We start from the raw sequence: 13,116 nt of genomic DNA, 5'->3' as shown, positions 1-13,116 counted from the left end.
GTTACAAGCTTCTGTAAATGCATCATGAAAACAATACAGCATGTATTGATATTAGAAAATGTACTTTGTAATTTGTACTTTTGAATACTTAATTACTTAAATACTTAATTTTTAAAAACATTTACTTTTCAATACTTAAGTATTTTTAAAACCAAGTACTCTAGCACTTTAACTCCAGTAAAATTTTGACTGAGCAACTTTCACTTGTAGTTGAGTAATGTTTGACCAGGAGTATCTATACTTGGACTCAAGTACTGGGGTTGAGTACTTTGTCCACCACTGCTGGCACCTCGAGTTGACTGTGACATTGTCTTATTCATTTATTTTAGATGTTTTAGGTTTTACTCTGTGTGGGGAAAAAAAACTGAACCAAACAACTGAAACCGGTCCAGAGATCTCTAATTAACTTTGTTGGGGTGGTGATTTACTCTTTGGGGTTAAAACTAAACTGAACCACTAAAACTTTCTCACAGATCCAATTTTGAGATACTGAACTGAACAAACTGAGTTCTTTTTGCTGTTTATTGCTGAAGCCCTGAAAAGTGGTGTTTTTCTGTTAAACTCTTATGAGTTTCAGAGAATATTTCTTATGGGCTTTTCTGAAAATGACTTGACTCTGATTAAGTCTTTTTCATTGTCTTCATTGTCCTGTCAATGCAGTGATTTATACTGAAGTCACTTGCGCTGCATTGCCAGCCTGATTATTTGTGTGCTGTTGTTCTGGTGGCTCATTTTTGTGAAAAGTGTGTTTATGACAGAGTGTATTCATGCATCTATGTGGGGAAATTACCTTCAAAATGTCAAACGGGAAATTGTCAGATGAACTGTGGCTGGCACCATAAAAACAATGATGAAATATTTAGCTGACAGTCAGTGCATCATAGTGATCATAGTGATCATAGTGCATCATGTTGAACAAGGGGAAGTATTGAATGACAGCTACTCAAACTACCATGATCTAAACATCTTTTTATAGACACGGCCTCCTTCAACAGTTTTTCCCACAGTTTGAAATGTGATTACCCACATCCATCTTTTTAGACATGTTTTCTTATATTATTCCAGTTTACTGACCTACATTTTCTATTCTTTCAGGTGATCTGTGCTGCAGACTGGCCTGGCTCAGTTCATCACTCCAGAATCTTTCAGGCCTCGTCTCTTTTTCAGCACCTGTCACAGGTAAGCTATTTTTAATACTGTGGATCACAGTGTTATGAGACATTTCTGAAAATAATCACAATTATTGTGGCTGGCATTATTTTCAAACCCTTATGTGCATTCTGTGTGTAGTCAGTCCTTATTTCTTAATTCAGGTTTATGTGTTTTGTTCTATTTGCATTTTTGTTATTTTTAATCATTAAAAACACTGGTTATGGTTTAATTGCCCTGATATAATCTGGGACAACAGAGTAAAGTATAATGCCTCCATTGCTTGTCACAAATGTTAACCACTTTTGAGGGATCAAAATATGTGTGTTTATGTTTTTAATATCAGCTGATATATTTCATGTTATTATAGAAGACAAAGATGAAATCATGATGTGGAGGGCAGGAAAAAAAAAGTTAAAACTGTATAGGCTTGAATGCATATTGCTTGACTGTGAATGGTGACCCATTTTCAAATGTAAAACAACAGAATAAAAACACAAAATGACTACATACTGCTCATCTAGTGTAATCCAAGTCTCCTGAAGCACCAGCATGCCAAGTTGACATTAAAAAAAATGTATTTACATATCATTTTTTTTAGCCTAAATCTCAATGTAGATCCTTACCTTGGAGCCACATTCATGTGTACATGCACAATGTCTGAACTGGGTGCAGACGGCATGTTGGGACTTTAGGAAACTTGAATTACACCAGACGAGCCATATGGAGCCATTTTATGTTGTGGCATTGAATTTTGATGTTTGACCATGAAATAGTTCTAACTTTAGTTTAAATGGTCTGATCTGCACCGGACTTCACATGTTTGATAATTGCCCTCCCTGAACACATCTACATGACAATATTTTGCAATAGTGATAGCGCCACCTACTGGCAACAAGAAATGACATGCTCCTCCAAGCAGATTTACCATATCCAACTCAAATCTGGCCAGAAAGGTCTTAAGACTTTGGTAATGCGATATTGTGAAGATCTTGATGCATCGTCAAATGGCGTTGCCATGACAGCACGGTGAAGGTCGATGCTTCCCCAAGACACAGGAAGCCGCATCAACTTCCGTTTACTTGGTCAAATCTGCCTGAAACTTCACATGTTCAATCGTAGTCCAGGCCTGAATATATGATACGAGTTTTGTTGCTGGGCGTGGCCAAATGGCTTGGTCAGTGGCGTGTTTCACTGACATTGTTATTACTGTAATAACAATTACAGTACTGTGATTAGAGTTACAGTAATCATACTGTGAAATGTATTTACAGCAACTTAATAGTGAATTACAGAAGGTAAGTTACTGTCAATTTTACAGCATGCTTGTTGCAGTGTAACAAGCTTGCTGTTATTCCGGCACAGAGCAAAAGGGGGTGGGACTTCAGAATGATCAGTTGGGTGAGGCAACCTCATCCCTCTATTAGATTTTGAAACACTTGAAAATGTAGTTTTCCCCTTTTTGTTTCTTTTTTTAAATTGAGTTAAGAAGCTCAAATGTTGTTCAAATAATCTTATTCTACACTTTCTACAGTATAATTAAGTTTCAGCTTGTTCTAGCTCTTTATTGAAGGTATAGGATATTTACAGTGAGTACAATATTCAAACCCAAGACTCTGAGTATTTCATGGCTGCACCATTCCATTAAAATGGAAATGTTTTTGAGGTTATGTACATCATTTTATACACACACACACACACTCAAAATTCAGCCTCATATATTTAGTATTGTTAAATTTTGGGATCAGTTGTAGAAAAGTTTGTCTGTACCGACAGACCCAGGTTTTGTCTGTACATAGTTGGTAAAATTTCTTATGTCTCCTCCAGTTCTCCATGTCAGAACTTTATCATATATTTATAGCAACAATTTCAAAACCAGAAAAATGTTTTACAGCTCTGAGGCTGTTTCGTACAGCAAAGAGACACATTGCAAGTGACAGAAACTGGATTTTCTTTCAGACTGCATTCTCAGTTCACACAGGAAATAGAGGTAACTTCCTACAGCACAGCAGATAAACATGTGGTCGTTCACCTGTAGTAGCTCCAAAAGCACTGGGTGAAAGAAGTATTCAGATCCTTCACTTAAGTATGAGTCGCTATACCACAGTGTAATAATACTCAATGATAAGGGCAAGTTCTGCATTTTACAGATTTTATATAATTATTATAAGCAAAACATACTCAAAATGTTATAAGTGAAAGTACTTATGTTGACAGAATGTTGTCTGCTGCTGTTACATTATTTGTCAAGTCAGTTTTTTTCATATAGCACCAAATCATAACACAAGTTATCTCAGGGAAAGTTTTATTTAGAGCAGGTCTAGATCATACTCTACTTTAATATATTATAGTTTTATTTACAGAGCTCCAGCAGTTCCTACCATGAGCAAGCACTTGAAGAATGGCATGGCATGTCTACATGACTGAGTTAATTGCCTTCATACAGTGTTGTATTTGTACCGTAATACCTGTTCTGATTAAATTAAAAAACTGAACAAAAACCCAACATTTTTAAACAATAAAAACTAAACTGAAACAAGCAAACCCTTTCAGGAAATTAAGTAAAATGGAAATTAAAATGAAATAAAAATTAAAAACTCAATAACTCATGCCAAAACAGTTTAGATGGATATAAACCACTACAGGTATGATAAAATTTTTGATGTGGGGGTGAACTGTCCCTTTGAGTAAACTGCCCACCACTGTTCAAATGAAAACGCAACAGATTTTATATTTGTTAAAAATAGCTAAATTTTTATAAGGAATTTATTATATATATTATAATTATTCTCTACATATTATTTATTCTATACATTTTATTTTTGTTCATTTTGACCCATGTTGACCTGTACAGGTGTGAGTGCGGGTGTGTGTGTGACTTGGGTCATTTCACCACATGTGAGGTGAGAGCGGGTTCACTGTTCTCCCTGGTGTGTTTGTTCCTTTGCCCCCTCCGTGCCGCTGCTCTTCCTGTTGAAGGCGGGGTCTAAATAAGAAGAGGAGGTTTGTTGAATTGTGGTAGAAGAAAAAAGACGGTCCAGCAGCAGTATCAGAACAGCAGCAGTAACGTGTTCGGGCGAGCCGGGGTCTCCTCGACCCTTATCTGATTTTTAACATATCCCTTACGAATACTTAGTTTTAGTAAGGTATCCATCAGCGTGTATCCAGGAAACGTTACGTACGGGCACGTCCAGGCGGTGCGGTTTATTAGCTGAAACAAAGCGGACCCTCACAACTGTTCGCCTGAGGAACCGTTTTTAATTCTTTTAAAGGGGAGACTTCTGGGGCAAATGTTACTCTAAAACAACAGAAAGGCCAGTACAGCATCAGCATAAGGTAAGTGTTGTTATTTTAACCCTCACTTGCCACATTTAACCAGTCTGCCATCATGTTTAGGGCGACTGAAAACGCGTAGCGACAAAAGTGTATAGAACGGATCCCTTGCTTTGTGAAACTCTCGCGAGATTTGTATGCGTTGTTTATTAATTGTGCGCCATATACAAATTAATTATTATTTTTAAATAAGACAATGCTGTTGTTAAAATCTGAGTGTGTCCGTGGACAAAAAAAACAATTGGACAGGGTTAGGAAAAGATCGTGGTTGGGTTAAAAGAGCACTCTCGCGAGATCTTCCGCGGGTCTGGGGTTCCTTTCTAGACACGACCACAAGATGGGAGAAGCAAAGAATGCCTGTCTTCAGGCAAACTTTGGGTGTGGATAACGATAAAACTATGCTAGCTTAGCGATCGATCCAGGCAGTCATAATAATTTCCTTACAAAGTACGGGTTTTCAACAACATGACATGTGAAATGTTGGCACACTTCAACCCACACCTGAAGTCTGCCCCTCAGTAAATGTTTAATTTGGCCTTTGTACACAAAGTAGACCATTGAGCCGCTTTGTATGACCAACGAGGGCAGTATGGTTAGGTGAAACATGAGATAACTCTCAACACTTTCTTAAAATATTGTAGCCTTCATCTTAAAATCCAAACTATCACAGAGGCTTTTGCAGATCGTACTTTGTATATACACATATTATCTATCTTTGTGTGTGGAAATAATGATTTGTAGTGGCATTTCTGCCTAAAAGCGTTTTGTTTAATTGCTTTGGCATTGTTGTCATTGTTACAACGGTCCTACAGTGGGTTTTAATTTGTTTAAATGTCTGAAGGAAAAATCTTCTACATCTACTCACTCAACTTTTTTAAAAAAGTGTTGTACTGCCATCTTTCTAGTCTCAAATGATTTCTGTAGGTCAAGAACTCAACAAGTAACACTGTTTATGAGGAAATGAGCACTTGTCAGGGCAAAAAAATTTAATTAAAAAAATTAGCACCAGCCATTGGCGAAATCCTGGTAAACTATAGCCAAGTGGCTGATAGATTTTCTTCAGTCACCAGACAAAAAACAATGGCATTCTGTTAAATAGCTTGTAAAATCTGGATCTTTGTCAAAACTGTGGGATCATTGCAAAAACACATTCATGTCTATTTTCTGTATAGAAACATTGGTAGATTTATCAATTTCTGGATTGTTTTTACTCTAAGTTTTTGTCAACATCAGCTTCAAATATTCATTGGTATAATTGCAATTAATTGTTTAGCCCCAATTTGAGAATTCACCAGCCATTTGGCCAGTGGACAAAAGGTTTTCACTCTACTTGTTGTGGTCTTGTAAAGTCTTCTGATTGTCCAACTCTGAAATGGGAGCACCCTCAGAATCATTCATCAGGATTCCCTTTACTTGAAAGTGAAGATTGCGTTTCAAAGCCACCTGGTGTTGTTTAGGAATGCTTTAAGCACATGGGTCCATTTGTCCTGTCAGACTTTCCTCAATTTGTCAAAAAAACCTTTACAGATGTCTTTAACATTTGTGTTTGTACATACGCGAAGGAAGCATTTAGAGCTACGTCAGAAGTTTCACACAGTTGGGTAAAACATACACACATGAAGAAGAAAACCAAACAATGTCCCTTTGTAAGCCTTAAGACACAAACATTTGAGTGAGGTTAGACTTGTAAAGAATGTCCTGAAACAAACCACAGCTGGATCCCAGTCAGGTCAAACTGCATTATGGACTGAATAACTGTGTGTGGTTGGGGATACAGTAAGGCCTCAGCATGTTAAAGAAGGCCAGATTGGTTAACCAGAATCTAGAAGCTCTTGTTCAGCCGTGCCCACAGCTGTGATTCAGGACTGTTGACTGTGCAGTATGTAAGCTGGACAGGATTGGTCTTGTCTGCCTCATTCACTTCCTGTAAAGGAATTGCAGCCCGAGGGAGTGTTTTTTCTCCCTTGTTAGTTTCAAGGAGAAGCTTGATTTGTTCAACTAGTAATCTGTGCTCACCAAGTTCTTGCTGTAAGGTCTAATTTTAGCTCGATGGGAATAAAATGTCTTTGGTTAATTACTAGCCTGTCTTGGCTTATAGACGGCATCATAATGACATAGCAACAACATTGTATCGAGGTGTGAAAACACACATGTCTTTGATCTGGTACAGTGTGTACACATCGCATGGATGCAGATAATATACGCCAGGCCTGGTAATTGTAGACATGAGGGGGGACGTGTCTGCTGGCTCCCGTAGATCACTGAGTCACTTCCCTTAGTTACATTGTTGTGATGTTTAAACACAGTGAACAGTGCTGGGCTAAAGCTAGGAGTGTCCAGGGCAGTTTGAAGGGTCATTCAGCATTACTCAACACCAGGTCCTTCACCTCGACTTGTCGCTTATGAGTCATGGATGACGGGCCCTCCAGTGACGGCCAGACGATGCATGTGGGAGGGAGAATGTTTGATGATATACTATATGATCACGGTTCAAACATTATCACTTCGTTTCTTTATCCCACTGTGGTAAAATGTTGGAAGCTCTCACAGCAGAGACATGAAAAGTGTCAAACAGCTTGAGAGGATGCAGCAGAAAACACAAGAACTCTGTTGGAGAGACTTTGGGGTATTCATAGAAGTACAGAATACTGCTGGTAGAGGGAGTTTTCCAGAAAAGCACATTCCTTTCTCCAAAAATTATATTACTTTGATTGAAGGATCAGGTATTCTAATACTACCTTAAACCAGAGTACAAGACAGCATTAATATAAAGGAGAGTCAATTAATTTATTAGTGAAGTAGGAGAATTTTCTTAATCTATGATAATCTAATAATAATTTAAGTAACTTCTCAAGCAAATGCTAAATATTTAGGGCTGCAACTATTGTTTATTTTATTAGTCAAAGTTTTCTTTTTTTTCAGCTTTTCTATTATTCTATTGATGAATCACTGGAATCAAATGAGAAATACTTTTGCTTTATCAAAGAGCATTAGTAAGTATACACAAGCGAAAATAAGGCAAGTCTCATAAAATGAGACTTAGAACACCTGATATTTAGCTTTCTGTTTTTTTTGTTTTTTTTTTTGCATTGCTGTGTGTGAGACTATCATGATGCTCAGTTCTTAACTAGCCAAGGCATATAGTCATACTTACCAAAATGTTTATACATTAAGGTTACTTTGTCAGGTCCACGTTATAGGCTGGATGCTTTCTGGATGCTATTTTGAAGCATTAGCATCACACTTTTGTGGTAGGCTACTTCACTTTTACAATAGACATAAATGGTACACAGTTTTTGTTTTTGATTCAGATTGAAATGATCCCAAACCTTGGACACTCTCCGTTCTGTGGCCTGCTTCTTCCTTTGCCCCTATTTTGTCTCTTTCCACCCCATGTTCCACATCTTTATGTCACATGTCCATATCTCTCGGAATTGTTTCAGCCCATCTATTTACTAGGTGTATATATTACAATAACTGTTCTGTTTTTAATTAGCATTTTGTATGACTAATATTGATAAACAAAGATATCACAAATTTGTTAGGCCTTTGTTAATGACTTTGTGAGGTTAGAAATAGAATCCAGCCTCAGTAAGTTCTTGATGCACTGCTTATTTTTTAAAAAAGTATCATTTTAAAACTCAACCAGAGGAGTTTCAACAAGTTTTCAGGCCAGAACTGTCGTCATACTCACTCTGCATCAAACTGTCCGAGTGAACTCTGGGTTTGGGTTGGAAAGAAGTGGAAAATTCACCCCATATTTCAGTTGCGTAGTTTTTCCACGACATAGTATGAGAGCCAGTGCAGATGGAATGCGTTATCTCATCTCTCTGGGGAGGGCTGGGAGATTGGGATCTCCTCCATATGACAGACAAACCCCCAAACAGGTCTTGCAGTTCGTGCAACAACTTTAACTCTTTCCAGAATCAGGCTGCTATTATATCTGCTGAGCACATAACATATATGAGATCATGATTAGTCTGATTTCCATATGGCTTTAGATGTTATAACATATGTTAGACATGTTAATGCATGTCAGAAAACATCCGCTTTGCTCTTCTTCTTCTTCTTCTACTTTTTTGGCCACAGAATAGTTTGGATAAATGGTTAATTTTTCTATTTTGGGATTCTGGTAATGGAAGATTAAATCACTTAAAGAATAACCAGTTGAAACAATTTAAGGGAAGCAAAGGGATGCAAAATATTTTACTGGTTAATATAATCTTGATAAAAGTCTTCTAAGTAGTTCTATGTTATGTCCCTGGCATTTTTTGATATTGTTGGTTATCAAGACAACAGCCAAACACATGTATTATTTTAGGAAAATAAAAATAATTTCCGGTGATGCTTTCAGCTATTTTTTATTGTCAGCTGGGCGTCACATGGTCAAAATGTGATGACCAGATTAGATGCATTCCTTTTATATGATGCCTTGTTTTTGTCTCAGAAACATAGACAAAGAAAGACACTTCACCTGTTATCGCTCATCTAGGCTGACAGCACTTTTAGTTCAGTATCAAACTTTATGACAGATGTTAGCTGGATACAGGAGGTATGTTTGGGTTGGATTTCCTTCAAACATGCTGTGTTAGCGGTTAGAAGCGAGGTGTTCTTCCTGATCCCACAGCAGCCTGTAAAATGGTGGAGAAAAATGGAGCCTGGGTGGGGTTTAATTAAGGAAATGGATGCAGAGAGTCATGCTGAGTTGTTTGGGGACCTAATGGACTGAAAGTGGACTGCAGGTGGGGGCCGGCTGGCTGACCGGGTGGCAAACAGAACGGCGGGGGATGGGAACCCAACTTATTTTATGGACTACCATCTGACCCATCCAGCGTGAACAATGCTGACTTGTTTTGAACATCACCTTTCACTTTGCATGATTCTGACAGAGGTCTATACTCCTCAGTAAAGCATCTCTAGTATGATTACAGCAGGATGCATTATGTGACAGATTTGGGGCACACAAAATTGTGTTTTGCTTTTCAAACAAACAGGGTTGTAATGAGCAGTAGTGAGCAACACAGGCAGGGCTACGTCGAACAATTGTTTATTTTGATTTTATATGATCCATTAATCTGCTGATCATTTTCTCGATTAAGTGATTACTTGTTTGGTCTGTAAAACGTCAAACAATGGTGGAAATTTTTCACCTTTTCCCCAAAGCCCAACATGATGTCCTCAAATGTTTTGTTTTGTCCATAACCTAAAGATATTCACTTTACTGTGATAGAGGAATAAAAAAAAAAACTACTAAAAATATTCACGTTTGAAAAACTGAAATTAGACTATTTGAATATTTTTCTTAAAAAATATTCAAAAGATTAACTGATTATCAGAATAGTTGACAGTTAATTTAATAGTTGATGAATAATTGGACTAATTGGAAATGGAAGCAAGAGACCTAGTAGTAGCAGTAGTGGAGGTATCTTTTTGTTTTTGAGTGTTTGTCATGCAAAATAAGCAATTTGAACACCTCATTTTGGAATTGTTACCACACAATTTCCTGACATTTTTTAGGCCAAGCAACTAATTTATAATTAAAAGTAGTTAAGTAATAATGGGGCATCTTTCTTTATATGGAAAGATGCTTGCCATGAAGTTTGATCAGTAGGATAAAATGAAACTTGCAAGTTCACATTATTTTGTAGCAATGGACCAATGTGCATTTCTCTTCTCATTAGAAAAAAGTGAAGCAAACATCAGAGTGAGTGCGGCGCCGTGTGGTTAACCTCCAGTTGCTTGAAACAAGGAACCACTAAGAAACCGGTTGTGGTAGCTTCTGCATTTACTTCCTTACTTGTTTAATTTGTCCTATGAATGCACAAAGAGGTATCATGGGCAGTAGTGGTTTGTTTTTTGTTCTGTTTGCCTAATTTTTCCTATTTTGCTAATTTTTTGTTAATTTGCAGCATCATAAACTTGAATAAAATTTGATCTCAAGAATGGAGTCATGGTAAAGCTTGATTGTTTACCGACAGTCAGGCATCAGAAAGCTAAAAATAATTACATTTGCTTTGACACCTGTCATTTTTACCAGGGGAAGCTGTGCATCAGCAAAGTGCATTCAGCAGGAAATGCTGTTGTTACTGTTGTTATGAAGACATTTGTCAGAGGAGGATGTGAGAGAAGCTGCAGAATCGTCTTATTTTAGAGATTGTATTTTAACAGTAATTCCTAATGGTGTGTTTCATGTTTGTCACCTCAAAGACCTGATATTCAAAGTCAAACCTGTTGCGACTGACACATAAACCATTAACTCAGCCATGTGGAGGAACATCATTAGTGTGTGTGTGTAATTTTTGAACTTAAGTCCTCTACAGTCAAAACATGGACTAGTTAAAGATTACTAAACACTCACAGATGTGACTTGCTGCACCATCACCACCAATCAGATAATACAACTCTTTCATTTAAATGACAACCCACATATTAACATACAGACCACCAGTTAAGAAGACTTCTTTCCTGGCTGCTCTTAACTTAGGACAAGAAATGCAGCTGACATAAAAACCTAATAGGTCTAAAAGTATTTCAAAATATCAGTGAGTGCCCCGATTAAGAGGAAGTCTTCTGCCCCAGACATTGTATAGTTAGTTTATCTAGTTAATAGCAGTCAATAGGTCACTGCACCATCATCAATGAACAGAGGAAGGGGTAAACAAAGAAGTAGTGGTGACACATGTCTGCACAGTCTGAGTCAAAGCCCTCATGTTCACCTCCTGCTTAAGTGTGACTGAATAAAACTGTGGGAAAATCTTAGCTCTGTTTAAGTGAAAAAATAATCCCTTTTCTTCAAATGTGTCTTTGCACCCTGTGGGTTGTGATGTAAGGGAGAGGACTGTATTTATGAGGATTTTCCTTATACCTTCATTGACATAAGTAGGGTGGACAAATAATTAGAAACACCTCTCAGGAAAATGCTATATTTATATTCCTGTCAGGTGGCATTTCCCAGGCTTGTGCTTGTGCTGAGCAATACATAACCTTGTCTGATCACAGTTACTGATGCAACCATCTTTGAGTGAAATATGATTATCAAACTAACAAAATCCTGGTGTCTGACTTACTATGAGGTTTTTTTTCTCACACATCCCTAAATGATTGACTGATTGACCTGTTTTTGCTGTTCACAACCTTTTTCTGACCCCAACATGCTGCTCTGATTAATCACCATAGTGTGCCTGTGTATAGCCCATGTAGCAAAATCTGAGATAGGGCTGCAACCAATTATTATTGTTTTTATTATAATTTATTAACCTTCTAAGTATATTTTCATTCTTAACTGTTAAGCCTATCAAGTGACAAATTGTGAAAAACGCTCATCACAATTTCCCAGAGGCCAAAGTGATGTCTTCATATTGCTTCTTTTGTTCAGCCAACAGCCCCAAACCCAAAGCCCTCCTCATTTACTATCATAATTCCTTTCATATTTAGGAAGCTGGATCCAGCAAGTGTTTGGTGATTTTGGCTCGACAGATGACTGAAACGATTAATCAATTATCAAAATAGTTAGCAACTAATTTACTGTCCATAAATTTATCGACTAATTGTAGCACCTCTAAATTATAACCATCATCAAGGTAGGATTTATTGCAGGTTTGATAGATTAGACTGCAACAATTTTAGCTACGTGTACCTAATAAACCGGCAACTAAGTGTATATGGATATTTATATCAGTTTATATTGTGATGTAGTATACTTTTTGGCTAATCCAGTGAATCAAATACTAGAACAATCTTCCCCTCTTGTGAATCAAACATTTCTCATTCATTCTCTCGGGGTTGCCTCTCCCTCACCAAAGGAATGCCACTGTCAAGTAGGCGGGGATGTCACACAGGGAGTCGATTATTTGCAACACAGCTATACGAGTGAGGAGAGGAACGCTGTGTGAATCGGAACATCAGACAGGGAATGACTGTGGTCCCTGAGGCATACTTTCAGACTTCAGATTGAATCAGAACACCTCTGACCTGTCTAAGGCTGGCGGCAGGCGGGTGGACCATAACAAAGAGCGCCGTGGATGGAGTATTGAGTTTCAGTCTGCTCTTGTCAGCAGCTGTTGGAAGAAATTCTTGATAAAGCATTTGTCTGGGTCTGTTTCAACACTGCATGTGTTGAAAGCTAGGCTGTTGTATCAGTTTTTACCAAGCAAATAGTGTTTACATTTTCAAAGTACTCAACATAAATGCATAGAAAGGGTTTGGAAAAAAAGGGAAGATACTGGATGGAGGTTCTCTGCATTGCTCTGGCAGGTTGTTTTGATTCAGGTTTGTTTGTTTTGCAAGAGGATGAATAAACACAAGAAGTTTTGGAAAATATATTATTCTACAGGTTCTGGGGCAAGGATGTTCTCTTTAAGGCCAGAACACAAAGCTAGATTTGAACAACCTGGCCTCGCCAGATTTTCAAGACGGTAAAGAGCTTAACTTCAGGTCATTTTAGCTGTTTTCTTTTTGGGAAGCGTTGATATTTTGCCCTGACCAGTCATTAATGAGTGATGTATCTGTCTGCTAATATAATTTTCAGTCAGTGGGAGCAGTTGCTGCAAGCATTTTTTCCTGTTGAATACTTGGAACAGCCTGTGCAGCTGTGCCAATCTCTTCCACACTTGTCATCATTTTTGTGGCAGTTTT

At 37.7% G+C, this 13,116-nt stretch overlaps 1 protein-coding gene across 1 annotated transcript in view; it reads left to right on the top strand.

The window, feature by feature from the left end:
* Positions 1-4,153: 4,153 nt before the first annotated feature.
* LOC146318050 (integrin beta-1-like) overlaps positions 4,154-13,116 on the top strand; it is a 33,409-nt gene continuing 24,446 nt past the window's right edge. Inside the window, exon 1 of the mRNA XM_084731413.1 lies at positions 4,154-4,485. The gene's annotated coding sequence lies outside the window, so the exon portion shown is untranslated. The remainder of the gene's footprint in view (positions 4,486-13,116) is intronic.

The sequence above is a fragment of the Lutjanus erythropterus genome, chromosome 12 (genome assembly GCF_056507025.1).
Source record: "Lutjanus erythropterus isolate fLutEry1 chromosome 12, fLutEry1.hap2, whole genome shotgun sequence".
Lineage (NCBI taxonomy): Eukaryota > Metazoa > Chordata > Actinopteri > Lutjaniformes > Lutjanidae > Lutjanus > Lutjanus erythropterus.
This window is presented reverse-complemented; position numbering and strand designations above follow the sequence as displayed.